Source organism: Dipodomys spectabilis, unplaced genomic scaffold (assembly GCF_019054845.1).
Source record: "Dipodomys spectabilis isolate Male_0828 unplaced genomic scaffold, ASM1905484v1 ptg000207l, whole genome shotgun sequence".
In the NCBI taxonomy this organism is placed as follows: Eukaryota; Metazoa; Chordata; class Mammalia; order Rodentia; family Heteromyidae; genus Dipodomys; species Dipodomys spectabilis.
Window position 1 is genome coordinate 1,771,943 of NW_024870884.1, and position 26,937 is coordinate 1,798,879.

Below are 26,937 nucleotides of genomic sequence, written 5' to 3' on the forward strand. Positions count from 1 at the left end.
ACTATTTTTGATAATCTGCCATCCATAGAAGAGAGTTTTGTTATAAATATTAAAGAGTCTTTCTACTTTGATTCCTGTATCATTTCTCTTATCTCTCAGCCCCAATTTTTCTGTTTTGTGGTGTTCTACTCTCTGAGGCTGTATTCCCCGCAAGCACTGATTGAGTCCGTTGGAGGATTCTTTTGCTGGAGCCAAGTGTTTTTCCTTCCTCTTCCCCTTATCCTAATGTCATAAAACTGCAACCACTTATTGCTAGTGTGTTTATTTTTCTTCTTTAATTCAAAGTCTAAAGTTGTTCAGCCTCCTAAGTAGATCTGGGTCTCAGTATCTAATGAAAAAGTTTTGTGAAGCATCATGAATTTTACATTATTTGTAACTTTATGCCTAAAAATCTTTCCTCTCAAGCATAACTTACAAAACAAAAGTGTTATTTAGACATGGGAAAAATAATTGCAATAAAAATTCTCAGTAGATTTCTTTTTCATTTTTTTTTTCTGTCAGGCATGGTTGAAATCAGACTTGACCACTGTCGCTGAACTTTTGTGCTCAAGGTTGGTGCTCTACCACTTTGAGCTACAGCTCCACTTCCAGTTTGGAGGTGGTTAATTGGAAATAAGAGTGTCATGGTCTTTCATGCTCAGACTGGCTTCAAAGTATGATACTTAGATCTCAGCCTCATCAGTAGCTAGGATTATAGGCATGAGCCACCAGCGCCCTGTTTCACAGTGGATTTTAAGGAAACAAATGTCTATGTTTTGTAACTGTGGATAAGACAAAATTTAAGGTAACTTTTCAGGTATATTCCTCTTTAATTACACATGATATGACATTGAAAACTGCATAGGTCAAAAGATATTTCAACAAAACTTCCACATGACCATGTGAAAACTCACAAATAAGTTTTCTTATGAGGAAACATATGCCATTCTTATTAAATGTAACAAGTCTGGTTCAGGTAAACTCAATAGCCTAAGAATATATAAACTACGCAAGGATATATAAGTATTCCAAAGTTATGTATACATTAATCCTGACATTACTTAATCAAATACGGTGTAGTTATAGGAAATTTTACCTGTTGAAGATATTTTATTTGGCTTTGAAAAAAAGCTAATCATTCTCATTCAAGATTTTGTTATCTCCAAACAAAGGTGATTTTTAAAAGTGGTTAAACTTTAATGCCCTTTCATATTAGTGCACAACATGTATCTACAACTATATTATAAAGCAGAAAATAAAGTAATCTTCCAGGGTTGATAGTACATGAGATCAAACTGACTCCTTGGTGATTTCTCCAAATCTTGTACACAAAAAAATAACAAAAATATCCAGATAAATGTTGTTGGGTGAAAGACAAGCATGAGACGTAGTGTTTTCAATAATGTATTTTCTTTCCTATAGCTTAGACTGTGTAACAAGACAACAAGTAACTACCTCACTGGACAATGTAAACATCACAGATTTCATCAACTCACTGGAGTGTGTCCTTAGAATATCAGAGCCATTAAAAACAAGAATACTGGGGGCCATTCCATTACATGCATATTAATAAAGCCTGATTGCTTGGTATCATAAAATTACTTTTGCTCTGGGGAGTATTGTTGCATAAAAATTAATAGTATTGAAATTTAATCCACAGAATAAAATCACTGGCATTACAAACCTTAAATATTTATATGTGATATTACCAAGGAAATAGAAATACACATGTATACATAAATTTATTACATGAAATGAGAGTATGTTTTCCTCAATATATTTCTCCACTTTTACATTGTTTTCAATAATAAAATAACAATTTTGTTTCCCAGGCTTTTCTTTCTCTGAAAGTGATGGGCTTTTATTCTGTGGTTTCTTTAATCTCTTCAGATCAGAATGTTAAATCCTTTGACAATTAAACACCTGTGCTTTAAAACTTTGTGCTGATTCAATGTGAAGATTTCCAGATTGGCTGTACTTACTCATTAAAACTAACGAGAGCTTTATGGTTAAATCCCTATGTGCCAGGATGAATATTGTTCCCTAGTGTTCAATAGCCGTTAATTTTTTTCTCATTCCTTACCTGTTGTGCCAACTGCTAATAATTGGATTAGGCCATCTGTTTCTTCACACATTTACCTAAAGAATGAAGGAAAGAAGTAGTTTCTCATACAAGGAATTTAACTATAGGATAGTTAAAATACCCAGTTAAACATACAAACACACACACACAATTTTTAAATTTCTTGTATCTGAAATGTTTATTTAATGGAGCAAAATGAAATATGTATAACAGATGAATCACAATTTGGTTGACAAGATTATCACAATAGACTCATACCAATAGTAAAATCCTTCCTAGAGAAGATTATTCAATTTTATTCTTATAAAATATTTGTTTTTTTATTGACTTGGGTACATTTTGCTGTTTACAATGGGAAAGCTTCATAAAGGCTGGAATATCATCTTTTGGCATTATTATTGTTCCTCTATTGCTTTGCCTAAGGTCAGATATAGAGTAGGAACTTGGATTTTTGTTTTCACCCATCCTATACTAGCACCTAAAACTTACTTTATAAATTTAACATACTGTAAAAAAAAATAATGATGCTTCTGAGTAGCACTTCGTGGACTGGATTTTACACAGAAAAAGAAAGCAGTTCCTCAAAAATCAAGTTTTCATTTGAAGGCATCAGAGCCCTTCAGAAACAACATTGTTTAAGAGCAGATATTGCAAAGGAGACTTGAGTGTCATAAGAAGCTTGGAAGGCCTCAAATCAGCCTAGGTGCCAACTAGAGGCTCAGCATACAGGTTGTCAAGTCATTTGTAGAATTGTAGAATTCTAGCTAGACTGGAAGAATTGACAGAAAGCCTGAAAAACAGAATACCAGGCTTCAAAGAATCAAATTCCCAAGAGTGAGAAACCCCTACTTGGTTTAGGCATGAGAGAATACCCAAGAATATTTTAAAGCCCAATCAAGAGAATATATTAGGGCAATGTAATCAGCCACATTCCCATTTGGTCATTCACTAATCCGAACACCATGAATATTCTCTTACTACGGCTTAATTTGCTACTTATGGTGAAAACAGATCAACTTATTTTCAGATACTTGTTGTCTATTTTTATATATAACTATTTTTTTAAGTATCCAATAAAGTTTGTTTCTTCTGTTAATATAAGGCACTGTTTGTATTGTAATAAGTGAATTGTAGGGGGAGAGAGACCCAATAATGAAGTAAATGCAGGACAATGAATATAAAAAGTAGAAATTATGGAGTGTTAGCTCTCATAAATATAGATGAAATGATCTATCTGTACCAAATATACAAATAAGATTGAATTGACATACAACAAAGGGATGAATCTTTGCACTTTAATTGTACAGGTTATTAAGATTAGGAATCTCTGTAATTCAGTATATTAAAAAAATAAAATGAATTCTAATTTAAGTTTCTTCACAGCTTCCAAATATATATATATATATATTTGATAAAATATTAAAGTAATGAAACATTATATCATTATTACATTTAAATTTAAGTGGTATATATATATATATATTCATCAATGCTCAAAAATAATGAAAAATATCAATCTAAGCATGAACTTTTATGATCCTTTTAAAGAAAAAAAACTGACTATTCTAAGGGACAAGTTGGAAGAAATATACTTGAGAAAATATTCTAGAGAGTATTTACAGTGTGTGTGTGTGTGTGTGTGTGTGTGTGCGTGTGTGTGTGTTGGCCCAGGGGTTTAAACTCAGGTCCTTGGCTCTCTTCTTTGCTTTTTTTCCACAGTCAAGAGTAATGCTCTAATACTTGAGCCACACCTCCACTTCTGGCCTTCTATTCCTTAATTGGAGATAAGAGTCTCAGGAACTTTTCTTCCCAGGTTGACATCTAATCTGGATCTTTAGAGCTTAGCATCAAATCAGCAAGGATTACAATGTAAGCTACAAGCACTCAGCTTTATAATTGTTTTATTTCAATAAATAGACAACAATTAAGTTTAAGTTAAACATTGCTCTGGCCTCACTTAAGAAATTTTAAAAGTAAGAATGATAGGAAGCAAGGAAGGGGGAGAGGGAGCAATGGAGGGATAGAGAAAGGAGAAGAAAGGGAGGGAGGAAAGGGAGAAAAATGAGCACAGAAGAGATAATTTTCTTAATGACTTACCCTAGTGAATGATGAACAGCAGATTTAAAGTGAACATGTGGCTTTGACAATATGTTGCATGAATTAGCTAAAAGCTTAACTACTAGAATTATTCACTCACAAATGTGTTTTCAGACTGTGAAAATCCCCACCAAAAACTAAAGGTATCTGAGTTACTATTCACTTCTATTGCCTAGCCTCAGTCCCTCCTGCTGCAGGAAAATTACTCTCTCCCCTGAGCCCCTTTCCCTTGGAAAAGAAGGATATCGATGGAAACAAAAATGTGAAACCACGGGGCTGGGAAGGTGGCTCAGTGGTAGAGTGCTTGCCTTGCATGCCTGAGACCCTGGGTTCGATTCCTCAGCACCACATAAACTAAAAGAAAAGCCGGAAGTGGCACTGTGGCTCAAGAGTGCTAGCCTTGAGCTGAAGAGCTGAGGGACAGCGCCCAGGCCCAGAGTTCAAGCCCCATGACTGGACCCAAAAATTAAATAAAATGTGAAACCAGAAACATCCTTGCTAAAAAGCAAACATCTCTTCCTCTCTCAAGTGACCCAGGCTGGCAGCTTTGCAATTTACCACAAACTTTGCTGAAATTCCTGACAACCTTGAGGCTTATCACCAGCTGTACTGAGTTGCTGTATTAGTCAGGAGCTTATAATGAAAACCATTTTTATAAAGAAATTTTCAGTGCACCTCCAACCATGAGTTTCTAATGTTTTGAGGACCGTGGGAACAAATTTCTAATTTTTTAACGTTTTTTATTGTGAAAAATACTGTACAGAGAGGTTAGAGTTACATGAGCAAGGTAATGAGTACATTTCTTATCAAGCATTGTTGCCTCCTCCTTTGTTTTGCCCCTACCATCCCTTCCCATCCACCTCCCTCCCCCCCCCCCACCTAAATAGTAATGTTTGTTTTCAACACAGTGTCTTGTACATCTCATTGTTGCAATGGGTCAACCTGTAACCCTATTTAAATATTTTGTTTTTTCCCTTCCCCACCGCAAATTATACCAACATCAAATACAGTGAAAATGGGTTATACTGTGGGGGAGAGAATGCAAAGCAACAAAAACTAACATGGTACCTTACAAATACATTAGTAAACAATAGCAAGATCCATTCATCTGCTGAGGGACATCTGGGTTGGTTCCATATCTTAGCTATGGTAAATAACACTGCAATAAACATAGTTGTGCTGGTAGCTTTAGTATGGTCTTGTTTGTGATCATTTGGGTAAATGCCCAAAAGTGGGATTTCTGGGTCATAGGGGAGCTTTATTTGCAATAACTAGTATATGTCTGAGACAAGCAGAAAAAGTCAGATAAGTTGATGTTAGGTGAAATGAACCCCAAGGTAAGTATCAATTTTTTTTTCTTGCAATTGTTTCTAACATATTTATAAGATGATTTCTTTGTTGATTTGTATGTCCCTCCCCCACAGTATAACTCCTGTTTTCACTGTATTTGATATTGGTATAATTTGTGGAGGGGAAGGCAAGACAAACCGTTTAAATAGGGATACAGGTGGACCCATTGCAACAATGAGATGTACAAGTCGTAATGTTGAAAAACGAACTTTCCAACTTTGGCCCGCGGGGGTGGGGGTGGGGGGGTTAGGGGGGGAAATGGGAAGGGGAAACAAAAGAAAAGGCAACAATGCTTGATAAGAAATGTACTCATTACCTTGCCCATGTAATTGTAACCCCTCTGTACGGTATTTTCACAATAAAAAATTAAAAATAAAAAAAATAGCAAGAAAGAAAAAATACACTTGTGTCACTATCTTGGGGTTCATTTCGCTTAACAGCATCTTAGCTAACCTTTTTTGCTTGTCCCAGACATATACAAGTTATTGAAAATAAGGGAAACGATGGGACCTCTGTTTCTTTGGGCCTGGCTTACTTCACTTACTATTATTTTTTCCAAGTCTTTCCATTTGCTAACAAATGGGGCAATGCCATTCTTTCTGATGGAGGCATAGAATTCTATTGTATGTATGTATGTATATATATATATATATATATATATATATCACATTTTCTTGATCTATTCATATACTGAGGGGCATCTGGGTTGGTTCCATCTTAGCTATGGTAAATAATGCTGCAATAAACATAGTCGTTCTGGTAGCTTTAGTATGGTCTTGTTTGTGATCATTTGGGTAAATGCCCAAAAGTGGGATTTCTGGGTGATGGGAAACTCTATGGGGAGTTTTTTGAGGAAACTTTATACTATTTTCCAAAGTGGTTGAACAAGTTTATACTCCCACCAACAATGCAGCAAGGTTCCCTTCTGTCCACATCCTCTCCAGCATCTGTTGTTAGAGTTCTTGATTATAGCCATTCTAACTGGGGTAAGGTGCAATTACAATGTGGTTTTGATTTGTATTTCTTTTATGGCTAGAGAGGTTGAGTATTTCTTCATGTGTCTATTGGCCATCCTTCTTTCCTCTTCAGAGAAGTTTCTTTAGCCCACTTATGTATTGGGCAATTGTTTCTTTGAGGACTTGTTGTTGGGGGATTTAATTTTTTTAGTTCTAAGTATATTTTAGATATGAGACCCTTATCCATTGTATGGCTAGTGAAGATCTTCTCCCAATCCATGGGCTTTCTATTGATCTTTCTAGCTATGTCCTTTGCCATGCAGAAGCTCTGCAGCTTCATGCAATCCCATTTTGTCCAACCTTTCTTTGATTTGTTGTTTCTGGATCTCTATTAAGAAAATTTCAGTCTGTGCCAAGGAGACCTAGGGTTTCTCCTATTCTATCCTGTAATGTTTTCAGGGTGTCTGCTTTTACTTGGATGTCTTTGATTCATTTGTAGTTGATTCTGCTTCAGGGTGATATATAAGGATCTAGCTTTAGTGTTCTACAGGTGATTAACCAGTTTTCCCAGGACCATTTACTAAAGAGGCTGTCTTTCTTAGATTCTATTGTTTTAGCTCCCTTATCAAAGATTAGGTGTCTATATGTCGGTGGGTTCATTCCTGGATTTTCAGTTCTATTCCATTGGTCCTGAGGTCTCTTCTTGTGACCATACCAAGCTGTTTTGATTACTATGGCTTTGTAGTAGTATTTGAAATTTGGTATTAATTTTCCTCCAGCACTGTTCTTTCTGTTAAGGATCATTTTTGCTATTCGCGGTCTTTTATTGTTCCATATGAATTTTTGGATTGCCTCTTCTATTTCCTTGAAGAATGAGATTGGAATATTGATAGGTATCACAATGAATTTGTAGATAGCATTGGGAAGTATTGCCATTTTCATGATATTGATGGTTCCAATCCAGCAGCATGGGAGTTTTTGCCACTTTCTAACATCTGTTTTGATTTCCTTTTTCAGGTTGCTAAAGTTTTCATCATAGAGGTCCTTCACTTCTTTGGTTAATTCCTTTATTAATAAATACTTTATTTTTTGTGGGACTATTACGAATGGAGTTGCTTTCCTGATTTCAGCCATGCTTTTCTCATTGTTGGTATAAAGAAAAGCCATTATTTTTGTAGGTTAATTGTATACCCTGCTAATTTGCCCAAGTTTTGAATCAGCTGGAGTAACTTGTGAGTGGAGTCCGTGGGATTATTTAAATACAAGATCATGTCATCTGCAAAGAGGGACAGTTTTACTTCATCTTTCCCTGTTTGGATCCCCTTTATGTTTGCATCTTGTCTTATTCCTGTAGCTAGACATTCTAATACTAAGTTGAAGAGAAGTGGAGAGAGTGGACATCCTTGTCTCATTTGAGTTTAGAAGAAATGGCTTTAGTTTTTCACCATTAAGTATAATGGTCGCTGTAAGTTTGTCATATACAGCCTTTATTATATTGAGAAATGTTCCATGGATTCATAATTTTTCCAGAGCTTTCATCATAAAGGGGTGTTAGATCTTGTCAAATGCTCTTTCTGCATCTATTGAGATATCCATGTGGTTCTTATCCTTGTTCCTGTTGATGTGATGAATTATATTAATTGATTTGTGTATATTGAACCAGCTTTGCATCCCTGAAATGAATCCTGTTTGATAGTGGTGTATGATTTTTTGATGATTTGTTGAAATAGATTGGCCAAAATTTTGTTGAGAAGTTTTGCATCAATGTTCATCAAAGAAATGGATCTACATTGAGTCCTTGCCTGGTTTTGGGATAAGGGTTATGATGGTTTCAAAGAAAGAGTTCAGGAATGAACTTTCTCTTTCAATTTAACTGAAGAGTTGGAGGAGTATTGGTGTGATCTCTGCTTCGAAGGCCTTGTAGAATCTGCTGTAAATCCATCCAGTTCTGGGCTTTTCTTAGATGGGAGGTAAGTCTCTTATTGCTGTTTCTATTTCAATGCTTGTTATGGGCCTGTTAAGATGGTTTAACTCATCTTGGTTGAGTTTCAGCATGTCGATATTTGCTAGGAAATTGTCCATTTCATCAAGGTTCTCAAACTTATTAGTATAAAGGTTTGAGAAGTATTCCCTTAAATTGTTCTGAATCTTGGTTGTTTCTGTGGTGATGTTTCCATTCTCATCTCTGAGTTTGTTTATTTGAATGTGTTCTCTTCTTATTCTGATAAGATTTGCTAAGGATCTGTCAATTTTGTTAATTTTTTCGAAGAACCAACTCTTTTTTGGGGGGAGAGTGTCCAGTCCTGGGGCCTGAGTGCTGTCCCTCAGCTCTTCAGCTGAAGGCTAGCACTCTACCACTTGAGCCACAGCACCACTTCCGGCTTTTTTTTTCTACTTATGTGGTGCTGAGGAATCGAACCAAGGGCCTCAAGCATGCAAGACGAGTGCTCTACCACTGAACCAACTTCCCAGCACCCCAACTCTTTCTTTTTTGTTGATTCTGTCTGTAGTTTTTTTAAAATTCTAATTCATTTAATTCTGATTTAATTTTAATTATTTATTCCCATCTACTGGATTGGGGTTTATTTTGCTGCTCTTTTTCAAGGAGGTTCAGATGTCTCATTAAATTGTTGGTTTCAGACCTTTCCAATTTGTTGATGTAAGAATAGGAACTCAGAGCTATAAACTTGCCCCTGAGTACTGCCTTTGCTGTGTCCCAGAGGAGCTGGTAATTTGTGTGTTCAATTTTGTTGACTACCATGAACATTTGAATTTTCTTTCTAATCTCTTCCTTGACCCACTCATGATTCAGCAGTGTGTTGTTCAGCCCCCATGTGTTACAGGACTTTCTTTGGTGGCTTTTGGTGTTGAGTTCTAATTTTATTCCCTTGGGTCTGAGAGAATGAAGGGCATAACTTCAATGTTTCTGAATTTGGACAAGTTTGCTTTGTGGTCTAAAATGTGGTCTATTTTGTAAAATATTCTGTGTGTTTCTGAGAAAAAAACGTGTATTCTGATGCTGCTGTGTGAAATGTTCGGTAGATATCTGTTAAGTCTAGTTGATCTATGCAGCTGTTTAGCTCTGCTGTTTTCTCTGTTGAGTTTTTGCCGAGTTGATCTATCTAGTGGGGAGAGTGCTGTGTTAAAGTCCCCAACAATTAATGTCTTTGGATCTATGTGAGATCTGAGGGAAAGTAGTGTTTCTTGGATAAATTTGGGTGCTCCATTGTTTGGCGAATAGATATTTAGAATTGTAATATCCTCCTGAAGGAGAGATCCCTTAATTAGTATGTAGCGACCTTCTTTATCTCTTCTCACTAATTTTAATTTGAAGTATATTTTATCTGATATTAGGATTGCAATTCTTGCCTTTTTATGGGGGCCCTTTGCTTGGTAGATTTTATTCAAACCTTTCTCTTTCAAAATATGTTTGTTTTTATGGGCAAGGTGTGACTCTTGAAGGCAGCAGATAGAAGGATCTTGCTTTTTAATCCAACTAGACAGTCTATGTCGCTTAATTGGAGAGTTAAGTCCAATAATGTTGAGAGTAAATCTGAGAGGTGTTTGGTAGTTCCTGCCATATTATCCACCTTCTTGGGGGCTGCGGCAACTGGGTTCTTCCTATGGTTCTTGGATTCTCAGTTTTGGTGCGGTTTCTTGGCCTTTATTGTGGTCTTGTTAGTTTTGTATGTGTAGGACATATTTAAGTATCTTTTGTAGGGCTGGTTTGATGGAGACATATTGTTTCAGTTTTCCTTTGCTATGGAAGGTTTTTATTTGACCTTCTATTATGAAGGAGAGTTTAGCTGGGTACAGTATTCTTGGTTGATATTTGTCTTTAGGCCATGGCATACATCAATTCAGGCTCTTCTTGCTTTAATTGTGCTAAGAAATCTGAGGTTATTCTAATTGGTTTCCCTTTATAGGTGATTTATCTTTTCTCCTTGACAGGTTTAAGGATCCTTTCCTTGGTCTGAATTGATCCTGTGTGGATTATAATGTGAAGGTGGGATGTCCTGTTCTGGTCTGGTCTATTTGTATCTGAAGCTTCTTGTATCTGAATAAGCCTATCTTTCTGCATGTTTGAGAAATTCTCTGCTAGGATCCTGTTAAATAAATTTCCTAGCCTATTAACTTCTGTCTCTAGGTGATCCTCTACACAAATTATCCTCAGATTAGGCCTTCTGATGGTGTCTTCCAAATGTTGAATAGATCTACCATCTTGGATTTGTCTTGGCTAGTTGTATGTTCTTTCTCTATAATATCTAGGCTGTCTTCAATCCCTGAGATTTGCTCTTCTGCATGGTCTAACTTACTGTCAAGACTTTCTATTTGTTTTTATTTCCTTTCCTTCTAATTGGTCGGCTTTGATGGCTTTAAATTTTTTGTTGGAGCTTTGTTTTAGATCTTGTATGAACTTCTTTACTTTTTAAATTTTGTGTTCAGTGTTTATTCTCAAGTCACTTATTTGATTGATTATGGTTTCCTTTTCCTTCTGATAGGCTCCATTCAGCATTACCTTTGTGGTCTCCCTGGATTCCTTCAGCTGTGTGTTTATTGATTCCATGAATATCTCTATTGATCTTTGTCTACTCTCATCTGGCTCACTCAATTCCTGTATTACTCTTTGATTAGCTTCCTCACCTTCACTCAATTCTTCTATTTCTCATTGACTGTTCTCAGACTGCTCATGCAATTCCTGTATTTCTGTTTGACTGTTCTCAGCCTGCTCACACAATTCCTGTATTTTGATTAGCTTCTTCATGCTCATGAGACTCCTGTATTAATTTTTAATTAGCCTCATTAGGCTCATGAACTTCCTGTATTAATCTTTGGTTTGTCTAGTCTCTCTCCCTGTCATGCTCACACTTAATCTTTTGCAGGTTTTCAATGCTTTCATTCATCATGTTTACCAATAGTGTTTGCAGAGCTTTTTGGGAACTCTCCTTTGGATTATTCATTAACTGTTTGTTACCTAATTATCATGAGTGGGAGTTGAGATATGAAGATTTGTCATTTTTCTTGTGTTTCTCCAGCTTGTTCTGCCCATTTGGTATGAAATTGATACCAATTTTGTGCTAGAAAACCATTTTAAGGCAAGCATCAACTAGAGTCCTATAGTTGCACGGTCAAAATAGCTGAGATACAATCTAGTTCAACAAATACAATCTATTCAGCATCAAACAACTATGGGTTAATGGGCTAAGAACATCAAAGAAGGACTCAGCAGACCATAAATGAATAGGTTTAGGGAGAATTGTGGGGAAAAATAGGATGAGAGGATGTGGAGAGGCAAAAGAAAAGAGTAAGTTTAAGGAAAAAGTGAATTTAACTGAGTCCTAGTCTCAGAGATGGATAGGACAGAATGAAAGGAGAGAGTTTTTTTTTTAATGAAAAAAACAAAAATTTAAATTTAAAAAATAGATACTTAAAAATAATGAAGTATAAAGAAGTAATATTGAGAGAAGGAAAGGATGAGAGGAGGAGAGAGATATAAAGGAAAAATGAAAAAACAAAAAATAAAATTTAGAAAAGAAATACTTAAAAATTATGTAGGTACAAAGAAATAATACTACTATCAAAGAAGTTAAGTCTAAGAGGTTGTGAATTGGGTAATAAATTTCTGAATTAAGTATGTACACAATGAGGGATAGGTCTAATAATCAGTGATGGGTATATATCTGGGGATGAGCAGAACAGCAATTAAGTCATGCAAAAAAGAAAGAAAGAGAAAACAAAAAGGACCAGAAGGCCAAAAGAGATTTTAAAAAAGAAAAAAAAGCACACATACACACCTAAAATAAAAATTATGAAAGAAAAAAATAGAAAACAAATTGTTTTTTAATTTAAAAAATAGGTAGAAAAAAGTTCTTTGATTTTGTGTGCGTGGGCGGGGTGGGGGGGTGGGGGGGTGGTATCTTGTATCTCCTCTGTGTTGTAACCAGTCTCTTTGTGGAGTCTCTGGTCTGCTTGTGGTGTTTTGTCTTCTTTTTAAGTCAGTTTGTATGAGCAGGCAGAGAGAAGCTCTGCTTTATGCAGGGTTTTGTGATCCTCCTCCCAGGCTAGTTCAGTGGAAGGGAGATCTGCTTTGAGTATTACAAAAGAGGGAGATGGCTGTTTCCTCTAGCTTGGAGTTGCTGTGATAAGGCTAGGTTCTGGGTAGGGTTGAGGCCTATCAGCAATCAGTAGCTTTTCCCTGAGGGGCTAGCTTCTGAGACACTCACAGATCCCAGCCTGGAGCCATTCTCAGGGTTTATGTTTACTGAGTTTAGATTGTTCCTCTAGGCTTCAGTGAAGAGGGGCTGCCTCTGGCTCTGTTTACCCAGGGAAGAAAGTCACGCCTCCAGGGTCCAAACTCCCTCTCCCTGGGCACAGTGACTTTCTCCTGGGGTGGAGCTGAGCCTGGCATGTCAAGTCAGGTTCCTGTGACTTGCTGAATGGCTCCTATTGTTTTCTTGTAAGGCCTGAGTTGGAGCTAGAGTAGTGACTGGGACTTTGTCAGTATCAAGGATGGAGACCTTCTCTGGTGGTGGGAGTGGAGCTACCTTCCCACTGCTGCATGAGAAGGAATGAGGATGTCAGGGTTCTATTCATGCCAGACTCTTGGTCCCTGGTCTGTAATCAAAAGGATGAAGATTTCTGCTCCTTGTCAGTTCTTGCTGGTGGTACATAAAATCCGCTCACACACCACAACTAGTGCCTTTGTCCCAGACTGTCTGTTGATATGGCAGCCACTGTTTCTACAGCCACCACTGTGACTACTGGCAAGTGCTCAGATCTGTCTCCTTGACCAAGCTGCCTGGATTTTTACTCTCCGGCCAAACTCTCTGTACTGTGATGGCACACTTGATGTGATTCTCTAGCCTAGGACTGTTCACTAGAACACTAAAACTGCTTTCTATGCAAGAGCTTGTTAGCCTCCAGCTTCTCCTCTGCTATCTTCCTCCGGTCTCTCCTGAAATTTAAAATATACTACCCTTTCCCAAGGTTAGGTTTTGACTTCTGTAAGCCAAGGATATGTTTTGACTTTTAAAAAATAATGTAAATAACATTGATACTATCAATAATGCCAACTCAGAATTATGTTTTGCCTATGGTCTTCTGGCTCAAGGCTATGCTTTACTTCTGTAACCTTGATTGCTTGCTTTGATAAACACCACCAACATGAAACCCCTTCCTATAAAAATACCCCATGAATAGCAAACAGGACTCTTTCCCAGCTCTCAGAGCTGGGGAAAGACATTGCATGGCTAATTAAAAGGCTTCCACCCAGTCTGACTGAGTGTTGGTAGCTCCTTTTGTAGATTATGGGTTCAAGCCCCACCAGGAATCTGGAGTACTACAAGACCTTCCTGATTAATCTACTTACTAAAAAAAACATTGTTTTAGTCATCTCTTAGGGCTGAATTTTGTTACTGAGAGGTTTCTGTCTTCCAAGTTCAGTTACTTAAAAATGTTAGCCAGCTGGTCATACAGAAAAATTGCATATAAAGACAGTAGGAGAGTAATCATATGTACCAATTTTAAATTTTTTTCTTAAATATAATCATTTCTCTCAAAAATGGAAAAGAAATAACAAATAAAACATTGTCATTTAATCAAAAGCTTTAGATAATGACACACTGCATTGTTTGCCAAAATGATCAGTTTGGAAGTTGGTAATGTGTTTTCCGATGCACTATTTCATACTTCAGCCTGCAGCTTTTCTTGTAATCATACACATGTCACACACTTAAAACTTTCCATACCAATAATTTTAATGTTGCTTATAATGTTGTAATATTTAGTCACGTTAAATAGTACATTAACTTAAAGCATAATTTAAGTGACTAATCAATGAACATAGATTTAATAAGAAATTAAAATAAAGGTATAGATATGGTAGTTAATGTCTGTAATTCTAGCATGGGGAAAGCTGAGGCAGGAGGATTGAGAGTTTGATGCCAGCCTGTCCAAAAAAATATTAAAATATGTATGCATAAATTAAATCAGTATCTAAATATCAATGCTTAGTTTTTCAATTCCATTTTTAGAAAAATTATCTGTAATATCATCTTTTGAAATATATGGTTATTAGAGTTTATAATACTATTCAAAAGTAGTTTCTCTATATAATTGAAATTTTTGATTATAGGTTTAGTTTCTTCCCAGTTGCTGTGGTGGCAATTTTAAAGCTATGAATAACTATAAATCTTTTTTGTTATTGTGGCTCTTTTGTTTTGTTTTTAGTATAGCTAATATGTTGTCATAACTTCGAAAATGTTATCATTGACAATGGCAGTATGTCTTAGTTTTTAAGCATTAAAATGTGGTTCTGAATATAATTTTAAATATTTATGTGATTGATGCTTTTAAAATAATGCTTTAGTATTGTACAAATTGGGAAAGCTAGCACAAAATCAGTGTTAAACCTTAGTGAATGGCATTAGAGTTTATGAAGTTCAAATCTTTTTAACAAGTTTAACTACCCTGAAATAGAAGCTCTACACTATGCACATATGTATGTACATGTTGCATTACCTCCTGAGTCTGTTGTATTGACTTTTGGAGAGGAAAAGCTAACAATTACTTCCAGCTTTGTGCTGGAAATGCTAAATATAAGGTCACATGCAGTACACAGGGTGCCTCCTATTGACCTGAAACTTAGACAATTGCCTGCTGAACAAGTCTTGCCTAAGACTGAGAATGAAAAAAGACTAAAGTTAATGAACAATAGCCTTGAGCATGAAAGCTTCTTTTGAAATAAATTAATTTCTGATATAAAACTGGGAAAGAATTGAAGAATAAAGTACTTTCAGCTTGTTAAAACCCTAAACAGAATCAGGAAATACAAAAGATTGGAAATCCAAACTGTTTATGATTATTTTTTAACAGGATTTACATAGGTATTTCAAACATTCAGTTTCATTTTAAATTTCAATCCCCTCCCCTCCCAATAATCTATCTATGCTTAAGTAAACAGACAAAATTTTGAAGTTATATATCAAATGTCAATGTGTAAAATCTGAACATTTTAATTTAGTTAAGATACTTTTAAGAATAAACAACTATGTTAGTTAAAAGGGAATACAAGTACAAATTTTTTGAGAAATACAGTAGTATACATAGTTATATATAGAACTTTTCCCTTCATGGCGAATTGCTATTTACTAAATTAAGGAATGAGGTAAAACTTCATCCCATGACAATAGCTATAGGTGAAATAATATAGTGGAAATGGCTATTTATTTTCTTATTCATTTATTCACTTATTTTTATTGTGCCAATACTGGTGCTTGAATTCAGGACTTCACACTTTCACTTGGCTTTTTTACTTATGGCAACATTCTACCACTTAAACCTTACTTCAAGTTCACCATTTTGTTGAAATTTTCTGCCAGCTTATGGCTTCAAACCTGATCCTCAGATCTTAGGCTCCTGAGTCACTAGGGTTAAAAGTTTGAGCCACTGGAGTCTAGCAATTATAATTTGAGCAATGTTTCAGAATTTCACAGCAATTCAAGTAGAGGATTTTTTTCATAAGTACTGAAATTTATTGTTTAGAAACTGTAACAAAATTGCCAATTCATCATCTGAAAGGAATGGATTGAAATAATTAATATTCTACTTCTCTATCTTTAAAATCAATATACTATCTTGATTTGAATTAACTTTCTAAACAAGGGAATGTGAATCAACAGAAAATTTGGAGACACAAATGGCATCTGGTTCTTCCTCCCAATTAAACTTCCTTGATTAATTAAAAGGTGCTGTTCCTAAGTGCACAACTTGAGTGCTTTTAATTAACCTTCAGTAATTTCTAATTAACAGCCATAAAATCACATTTATTAAAGGATAAACAATAATGCATTCTAATATGAAATATTCACATATGTGTTTAAAATCTGTTTTTAATACTCCTCTACACCTAGGTATTACGAAATTTAGAACAACTGAAATTGCTTTTGTAGGAAGTGTATAAGGTATTTGGCATTGCTTACATTTGCCTGATCACAGAGAATTTTTTAAAAGGCAGTGTGATTCTTAATTTTTTTCCACTTTAAAGTCATCAGTATTTTAACATCTGAAAATAAACAAAGATCTGAGGAAAGCCTGTCACAGTTCATTTGTATTAAGCATTTTAGAAAGCACATTTAATTTTTTTGGTTATTAGTTTAAATTTTTTTCTAGACAATTAAGAGTCACTAGCACTTCCAGCTTCTACCATCCCCCCAGTAGCTCCCATGCCACATGTTTTTGTGAGAGCCAGCATACATGCTTGTCTTCCCTCTCTGATAGATTGTAAGATTTTTGACTGTAGACTCAAGAGTTTTGAAAAATGCTCTGAGAAAATGTACATAGCAATCAAAATAAACATCTACTTTGAATTTATTAAATCACACATCACTTGGGTGACACTACATATGTAAGATTTATTAACGAGCACGAAGGCCAGATCAGTAAGAATGTCCGTAAGCTAAGTTGTCTTCAGGGGCCTGGAGGTCTACCCTGTGATGCCAGCATTTGCTGAGGCAGGAAAATGGTCAATTTGAGGCCAACCTTGGCTACATAGTAAAATTCTGTCTTTAAAAGAGAAAAATAAAGAAATCTGAATTGTTGTGCAAACCATGATGCTTGACCTCTTGTTTTTTTAAAAAAACACATGTTACTATGAGTTATAAAATATTTGAGCATTAAAATGTAAAATTTAGAATACTAAATTTAAACACACAGAATCTTGGTGGCTGGATTTTAACTGTTGTAGTAAATGCGGTGTTAGCTATATGAGTTTCCTATAAGAAATTCCTTTGTATTCCTAGTTTTGTCAGTATTTTTCTGAGTGTATTATCTTTTGGGAATGCTTTTTTTTAAAGTTTATTTATATGATCATATTATTTTTTTCCTTATATGGAGAGTTTGTATCAGTTAGACTTTAACCAGAGATGTAGAACTGGAAGAGATAATTTAAGACATTTACTGGGAAGAATCATCTATTTATATTATGAAACAGGGTGGGCAAGTTCAAGATCTATCAAATAGAAAGGACAGATTGAAATTCTAGAACTCAAGCTATTATTCTTAGAAAAGTTTCTTTGAAAAAGAACAGGCTCTGCTTCTTTAAACTGACTGAATTACCCACTGCAACATTTCATAAAGGATCCTCCTTTCTTAAAGACAATTGATTTATGCTTTTTAAGCAGATTTGAAAGATACTTTCACATGACTTATGTCTGATATTGTATTGAATAATACAAGATTGATACAACCTAGCTAAATTGACTTATCAAAAGATCATCACACATTATATTATACTATTGATTTTACATTTTTAACCAATGTTGCAAATATGAAATAAATCTTTACTTTGGATGCAAGAAATAATACTTGGATTCATAAAAAAATATCACATTTGCTCTATCATATAGAGATTGGGGGTGGTGGAGTTTAAAATCATATCCAAAAACTGCAATGGTGTCACTCTAATCACAATTAAATCTGAGATCATAAAGCAATGAGGACTTTAAGATGCAAAAAAGAACTCTGGTTTGCAATGCTATGAATCCTAAGTATTTCATGTCAAATGTTGTTTAAAAGTAAGGAAGAAGAGATAATATCAGTTTTATTTATGCCACTAAAAAAACAACCATATGGTGGCTGGGAAGGTGGATCAGTGGTAGAGTGCTTGCTTCTACTTCATGAAGGCCCTGGGTTTGAATCCTCAGCACCACATAAACAGAAAAAGCTAGAAGTGGCACTGTGGCTCAAGAGGCAGAGCACTAGCCTGGAGCTGAAGAGCTGACTGTCAGAGCCCAGGTCCAGAGTTCAAGCCCCACGACTGACAAAAATAAATAAATAAATAAACCACTAGATACTGGTGGTTCACACCTGTAATATTAGCTACTAGCACTCAGGAGGCTGAGATTTAAAGATATAAAGATCGTGTCTAAAAGCCAATCCAGGAAGGAAAGTCTCCAATTAGCCAGGAGAGCTTCAGCACAAGTGGTAGAGCACTAGACTTGAGCAAAAATGCTCAGGGATAGTGCCTAGGCCCTGAATTTAAGCCCAGGACTGACATGCACGTGTGCTCATGCACATGCACGTAGACACACACACAGAGAAACTAATCATCATATGAAATATGATGAAATTGATTCCAAGGATTTACATAGGAATAATGCAAAAACTATGCAAACTTTATCCCAAGAATAATAGATGAAAGAATTTCAATGACAAGCAAATATGGTTACTTGGTAATGGTTACTATTTCTCACATGTTATTAATAGATACATGAAAAATCCTCAGACTTTCATTTATGAACTATTAGTTTCTAAGTAAAAATTCTAGATAGAAAGAGGGAAAGAATGTGAATGTAGTAGATGGGGGCAAGAAATACCAAGATAGGCTCTCTCTGCTCTTTTCTAGCTCTTTTCTTTTCTAGCTATTTTCTCTCTTTTCTAGCTCTCTCTTAGCTCTTTTCCCCAGCTCTCTCTTTCTCTTTCTCTTTCCCAGCTCTCTCTCTTTCCCAGCTCTCCCAGCTCTCTTTCCCAGGACCAAGATGGCCTAGTGCCAGCCAGAACGATGAATAAACCTACCTCTTACCTGAAAAAAAAAAAAAAAGAAATACCAAGATAGTTATAGATAATTTATTAACCTGGAAAATACAGGAAGCTGATAATTGTCCATTATATCCTACCTATTATCCTAACCTACAATGACTTAAAGTTAGTCTAAAAAAGGATCATTTAAATTGTCTTAAATGTAATTAAATTTCAAATTTATACAGGCAATGATATATTTACATATTTAATTTGTACTATATGTATATAAACACTGTTCTACAGGCTGTTTCTCAGAATTTCAATAGTGAAAGAGACCATCTTAAACCAATTTGGGAAGACAGTAGCTTGAGAATGATAAAATATGAACTGTAAGCTTAAGTTTCCAGTTAATCATGAAAACCATACATTGATCCATATTGTATGTATCTCCATTTCTTAGATACTTGCCTTTAAATTAAAAGCCTTACCTGAAAAGTCTTTGAATTTAATGAGGCGTAATCATATTCTGTCATAAACATGAGATAAATACTAAACAGGAGAAACAGAAAATAGAAGTAGAGAATACACTGGATCTTAAGATTGCTACAGGTAAATGGCATCCTGATTGCTTATTTGCAACAATTGAATTCAGTGTCTGAAAATACAAATTGTGATTAATCACAAAATAGTTACCAGGAGCTGAGAATATAACTTAGTGGCAGATCACTTGCTTAGCCCTTGTAAGCAAGAGCCTACCCCAGAAAAGCAAAATGATATCATAGGATAGTAGTCTTTATACTTGAGAGATAGTAAATTTATTAAAAAAAAAATAAAGCTTAATTACTTCACAGGCTTGGAGGCTACATGTCCAAGACTAAGCTGGTGGAAGTTCATCATGGCATCATGGCAAGCAGAAAGAGCTTTTATAAAGAAAAAAAAAATCACATTTTAGAAGAAGAGGCCAAAGTCCAATTCAAAGTTAATTTTGCTCTCCTCAACTTACTCTTGACAGAACTCAGGAATGCCAGAAAACCTGCATAAATGCCTTCTAAAGAGCAGCTGTTCCAATGTTCTAAAGACTCCCCCCACTCATTTCTCTGCCACAATGTGGGCCAAGCTCCCAACACATAAACTCTTGGGAGACACCCTTAGATAGTGTCCAATTCACAGCAATGACTGATGTTTAGAATCAGAAAATGATGATTATTCTCTCTACAGAAGTACTAGTAAGGGAGAATGTGCAGATACAAGTCTACTATAGACAAATTTGTTTAAGGCTATATGAAAATGTACCTCAATTTAGCATCTTCATCAGTAAATACCAAATGTTGTTATTAAAATGCTAATAATTGATTGGGTTTTGAGATAAAAGAGTGTGTTGCATTAAATTTGGTCAGTTTTAAGCATTAATTTTGAACATATTAATGAGCAGTGACTTCTTTCAATGATATGTTTCCTAATTTTGAGAAAGAAAAGAACAACACTATTTTTAGATGCTAAGATATATTATGGTAATTTTCATTTAAGATAAAACATTACTCAACTAAAGGTTGAGAATGACATTGCCCTATTTGTTAGGAAATGGAAAGACTTGGAAAAAATTATATTAAGTGAAGTAAGCCAGCCTCAAAGAAACATAGGTCCCATGGTTTCCCTTATTTGCAATAACTAGTATATGTCTGAATCAAGCAGAAAAGGTCAAATAAGTTGATGTTAGGGAAATGAACCCCAAGATAAGTATTCAAATGTTTTTTGTTTCTTTCATGCGATTGTTTCTAATGTATTTATAAGATGATTTCTTGGTTGCTTTGTATGTCCCTCCCCTACGGTATAACCCCTGCTTTCACTGTATTTGATGTTGGCATAATATGTGGAGGGGAAGGGAAAAAACAAATCATTTAAATAGGGATACAGGTAGACTCATTGTAACCATGAGATGTACAAGTAGTTATGTCTAAAACGAACTTTACAACTTTGGTGGGGGGTGGAGATTGGGTAGGGGGTAGAGGGTAGGCCAGGATGGGAAGGGATGGGAAGGGGAAACAAAGGAGGAGGCAACAATGCTTGATAAGAAATGTACTAATTATCTTGCCCATGTAATTGTAACCCCTCTGCATGGTATTTTCACAATAAAACAAAAACAAAAACATACTTTTATGCCTGTAAAAGGACAACAGTATAATCATGATGATCTGTAACATTCTAAAAGTTCAAGTGTAGAAGAGAAATATCTTAGGTTAGTTTTAAAATTTTTAGGAAAATTTGACTGCAAAAGGTTGTCTTTGTTAGTGTTCTTATTATTGTTTTGTATTATTTTGAGACAAGGTCTCACTGGCAGAGAATAGCTTTGAATCTTAGTCTTCTATTCCAAATTCCCAAGTGCTTAGATTATAATAAGCATGCAAGGCTCGGTGTAGATGACCAGAGGAGTTTTAAATTCAGTCTAATTGCTTTACCTTTCTCAGCCTCAGTAGCCTCTTTTGTAAAACAAAAGGTTTTATTTAATATATTTGAGAATTCTAATTTTTATCTTGCTGTGAAATTCAGTGTGAAATATTCATTGCAGGAAAATTCTTCATTGTTTTTCCTTAGTCTGTTCTAGGTACACTATGATTCGTTTCATGTGTCAGCTTTGTTGGCCCATGGAAAGATAAGTCACTTGTTCAAACATTATTCTTGATAGTTCTGTGTGAGAATTTTTGATAAAATATTTACATCCTCAGACTTTGAGTAAAGTATAGTGCATTATATCCTTCATGTTGTGGTTCTTATCCAAATAGTTGAAGACCAGATATAAGAAAAACACTACTGTCTGTTCAAGAGAGTATTTTCTAGCAAGTTATCTTTGGCATTGTCTGCAAGATTGGCTCTTCCTATTACATATGTTTCATTTTGTACTCAAGTTGAAACATTAGCTATCCTGGGACTCCAAGTCACTACTGACCCATTCAACTGATATTGGATTTATCAATTTTTATAATATACATAGATTTATATATAATATATGTAGATTTATATATAATATATTATATATTATAAATATCATATATTATTATATATTATACAATATATAGATATGTTATCTATATATTATATAGATTTATATATAATATACATAGACATATACGTCTATGATTATATATAATATAATATATATTATATATATAATATATATTCTTCTGTATTTATTTATGTCTATATACTTATCCTGTCTCTCTTAAGAACCTCCATGAAAAGAAGTTGATCCTGAGAAAATTCTAGAGAAATAGAATCTTAGTGATACTTTTCCAAGTTGTTTCTAGTATTTTTCAAATTAATTCTTTAAAACACTTAGATATAAAGGCATAAGCACTGTTTTTCCAGCAGTAAACAGAGCACTTATAGTACATGTAATAATCTGGTAAGGGAAACTAGCAGAATGTCACCATTGGAAAACCTTAATCAAATGTAACAAGCAAGGACCTAGGTGAGCAAGTAATATGTTTGGACTTTTTTTTTCCCCAAGTCCACAATTATAATGAAATACTAAAGTGAACATCCTACACAGAGTAGTGAGAATATTAATCACTTTATGAGGAAAACCAAGTATACAACAAATAGAATATGCTCATATTGGTGTATACCAAAGAGAGACCCCCCAAATAAACAATATATAAGCATGAATCAGTATCTGTATTCATATTATGAGTTTAGAAAACAACATTGATAAATCCTATATTATAGTGAGTTATTAAATTACTTATATGAAATACCTGATATTTTTAAATTATTAAAAGAAAGTTTATTGTCATGTTATTGGCCTAGAAAAGCATTACACACACTAATCATTATCATAGATGAAACAGGAGGAAACTAAAATACGTGGGATTTGGAAGAATATTTACGGGAATAATCCCTAAAAAAAAAGAAAAATCAAGATTTAGTCTCACAGTGTTAGAATATCTCTTTGGGAGAAAGTTTTTTTTTTGTACATTTTTTATTGTAAAAATGTTGTACAGAGGGGTTACAGTTACATGGGCAAGGTAATGAGTCCATTTCCTATGGAGCATTGCTGCCTCCTCCTTTGTTTTCCCCCTACCATCCCTTTCCTCCCACCTCCACAACTCCCCCCCTCCCCGCCCGCCACCGCTCCCCTACTCCCCCCCCCCCCGGAAGTTGTAAAATTCATTTTCAACATAGTGTGTTTTGTACATCTTATTGTTACAATGGGTCAACCTGTATCCTTTGGATCTTTTTCTTTGTTTGGGGGTAGGAGAGCAACCCTCGGCTTGAACTCAGGGCCTGGGAACTGTCCCTGAACTTTTTTGCTCAAGGTTAGCACTTTAGCACTTGAGCCACAGATTCACTTCCAGCTTGCCAGGGGGGTTGGGGATGTGGTAAATAATCAATGGGAGATACAAGTCTTACTGGACTTTACTGCCCCAGCTAGCTTTGAACCATGATTTTTACAGGCATGAGTCACTGGCATTCAGCCTCTTTGGGAGAAAGTTGTAAAATTTTCATTCAAGTAATTATGTTTCCCTAGTGGTGTCACTAAACTTCTAATTAATATAATCAAACTCGTAGATGATGTAATTTATAATTTGCCTGGAATTTCTAAAATTAAATGATGATTATGATACAATTTGCAAGAGTACTCATTTAAAAATTAAGTAGGGTTATTATGTTCTTTCTTTACAACATTTATTAACTGACAAATGTATGAAACCAAAAGTTTTAGCACATAAAAGAACTTTAGGGGCTGGGAATATGGCTTAGTGAAGAGTGCTTGCCTAGCATGCATGAAGCTCTGGGTTGGATTCTTCAGTACCACATAAACAGAAAAGGCCAGAAGTGGCTCTGAGGCTTAAATGGTAGAATACTAGCCTTGAGCAAAAGAAGCCCAGGGACCCTGAGTTCAAGCCCCAGGACTGTCAAGGAAAAAAAAAATTTTGAGAATGACAAGTAAAGATATCTGGATTCATATAGCTTTGAAATAAATATGAGTATAAATAATAGCTAGTAATTAGTCCTAAATAGTATTTATGAAATCTAGTTCGAGAAAAGAATATACTTTCTTTTGAAATAATCTCTATCTTTCCAAATGAAACTCAAATAGTAAGTGGTGTGTGGTTGGAAGAAGTATTTTTAAAATGGTAACACCAAAGAAAATTATGTATATTAATTTTTTTGTTTTTTTTGAGACAAGGTTGTGTCTATTGCCCCAGAAGAGTGTTGAAATTCAGAGAATAAATGATCCAACAGCTTCAACTTCCCAATTAGCTGTGACTGCAGGTATACACCACTGTACTGTAGTGTTATAGAAATTTAGCTTTTGATAGCAGTGAAATGCTCCTATGTAAAGTCAAACTGAGGAGAAACATTATATATATACGCATATATATGCATATATGTATATATATATATATAATGTTGGATATATATGCTTTATATATATATACCCATATATATTACATATACCCATATATACATATGCATATAAACATATATTCATGTATATGTACATATATGTAAATACATATACATGTATGTATATATATTCATATATGCATATGTACATATACATGTATGTATAATTTAGAAATCTCTTATGTAAGACTGGTATTGGGGACCACTGTAAAGTATTGTTATTTATTGATTAGGATGGCAGATCTACTTGATTTTTATTTGTGTTTATTTTTATTGTCTATTTAGCACATAATATATTTATATATATATAATGAAAATGTGTAACCCTGGAAAAAAGAGTTATGACTTCTTGTACTAGCACAATGCTACCTAAGAAGATAATTTCACAGCATTATTTTCACCATGCTTAACTAACTGTAGTACTCAGAAGGAGGGTCTAGGAATATGGGCTTTCTCACTAATTAGGCTGTTGGAAGAAGACCTTTGTGTCAGTCACTTAACATTGTTTTTGTAGCATACACAAAAAAAATAAAAATAGAAAAATTTTAAAAAACCAATTAAGAGATTAGGGAAGCTTCCACTGAGACTCAGAGGAAAAACTGGGAGCCCAGGCTCTGTGTGACAGTGGCAGAGTTCCTGCAAGAAGCCATTGGGATGTTCATGATCACACTGTAAGAGTAAATCCAAAGCTGCAGTGGAACTTCAGGGTGTTAGATTGTCAGGAAAGTGAGAGTGGCTCATATATGACCTCATTGCTTGAGGGGACTTTCCAATTATAATGAGAAGACTATTCCTGCCTTTAGCATGATATCATCATGAGATGATCTAGCTCTGAGTCTCTACTGTTCCCGGAACCCATGATTATTTCATGCCAAGACCAGCACCTGGAGACTTTTAGACCCCTATTAGGAAGTCTGTAACATGGCACTTAAATAATTGCCAGCAGTAAAATACTTTAGCTATTCTTATCTTTATGCTTTCAGTCTTGGAGAGAGATAGGATAGGTCCCATATTCCCACTTTTTTTTTTTTAGAGATATATTGAATGGTTAATATTCCTACCTGTAAAGGCAAGCAGATTTCTGACTTTTTTTTTGTCGGTCGTGGGGCTTGAACTCTGGGCTTGGGCGCTGTCCTTGCTCTCTTCCGTTCAAGGTGAATGCTCTACCACTTGAGCCACAGTGTCACTTCCAGTTTTCTAATGGTTTATTGGAGATAAGCGTCTCAGCGACTTTCCTGCACCGGCTGGAAGCTAGGATTACAGGAGTGAGCCACCGGTGCCAGGCTCTGACCCATTTCTTTTTAAGACAAACAAAACTTGCACAAAGAAAGCCCAAGTAAGAAATCAATTCTTGGGGCTGGGAAGGTGGCTCAGTGGTAGAGTGCTTGCTTTGCATGCATGAGGCCCTGGGTTCTATTCCTCAGCACCTTGAGCACTTGAGCTCTGTGGCTCAAGAGGTAGAGCGCTAGCCTTGAGCTGAAGAGCTGAGGGACAGCGCCCAGGCCCAGAGTTCAGGCCCATGACCAGAACCCCCCCCCCAAAAAAAAGATGAAATCAATTCTTTTTAATAAAGGCAATTTATAAGCACCAGTTAAACTTGTGTTAGGTAAGTTTAATGAAAATTGAGCTCAAAGAATGGACTGGAAGAATTGAAAAAAGTAAATCTCAGTTTTTGCAAAAAGGCTAGCACAATGTTGGGCCTAAAGATGATGGTTTCTGAAAAGGTTTGTGCTATAAAAGAGAAATCAAATACTTTTCATGGAGACAACAGGAGGAAAAGTGCTTTGAGGTATCAGAAATTGGACAAATCTGCTTACTCTCATGTCATCACAGGCTGCAGAATATGAAAGAAGAAATTGTTTTAAAGGACTTCCTTATATAAAGAGAGCACCTTGGACTTCTGCTGCCAAAGACCAACTAGAAAATTGTTTTCTCAGCATCTGTTTGCTGGGCTAGACACACATGGCCATGATCCACTACTACCACTACTACTACCTTCTACTGGATGCTCATTTCATGGGTTTGTCGAATGCCAGAGTCAAGGGATCATGGAGGTTTCCACAAAGATTTCAAGGGACACCCTTAGCTGCTCTGTGGTGCGTGGTGGGGCCACCATACTAACCCTTATTTGTTTGGTTTGGTTTTGTGTTGTTTTTTTTAAAGCACCACCTTTGAGAGAAAAATTCATGAGAGAGCGAGGGCGAAACAAAAAATGAAGTGAAGATCACAGTATATTGAGTATGCTAAGAATGTGAAACTTATGCCAAGATGGCTACAGGCAAGGCATGGACCAACCCAGGAAACAGATCATGTAGGCTAGAACCAGCAAGGCCAGATGACAGAGCTTCCCAAGCTACTACAACTTCTATCATGTGCTATCTATGACTGACTTTCGGAGTTAGTGTTTTGCTTGCTGGGTTCTTTCTCCTTTCTTGCTCTTCTTGCTCTTCTTTTCTTTCATTATATCAAGGAAGTATGTAATTTCCTTTTGTATTTTGTAGCGCCCTAGAGCTAAGAGTTTTCCCAGAGTCTCAGAGGAGATTT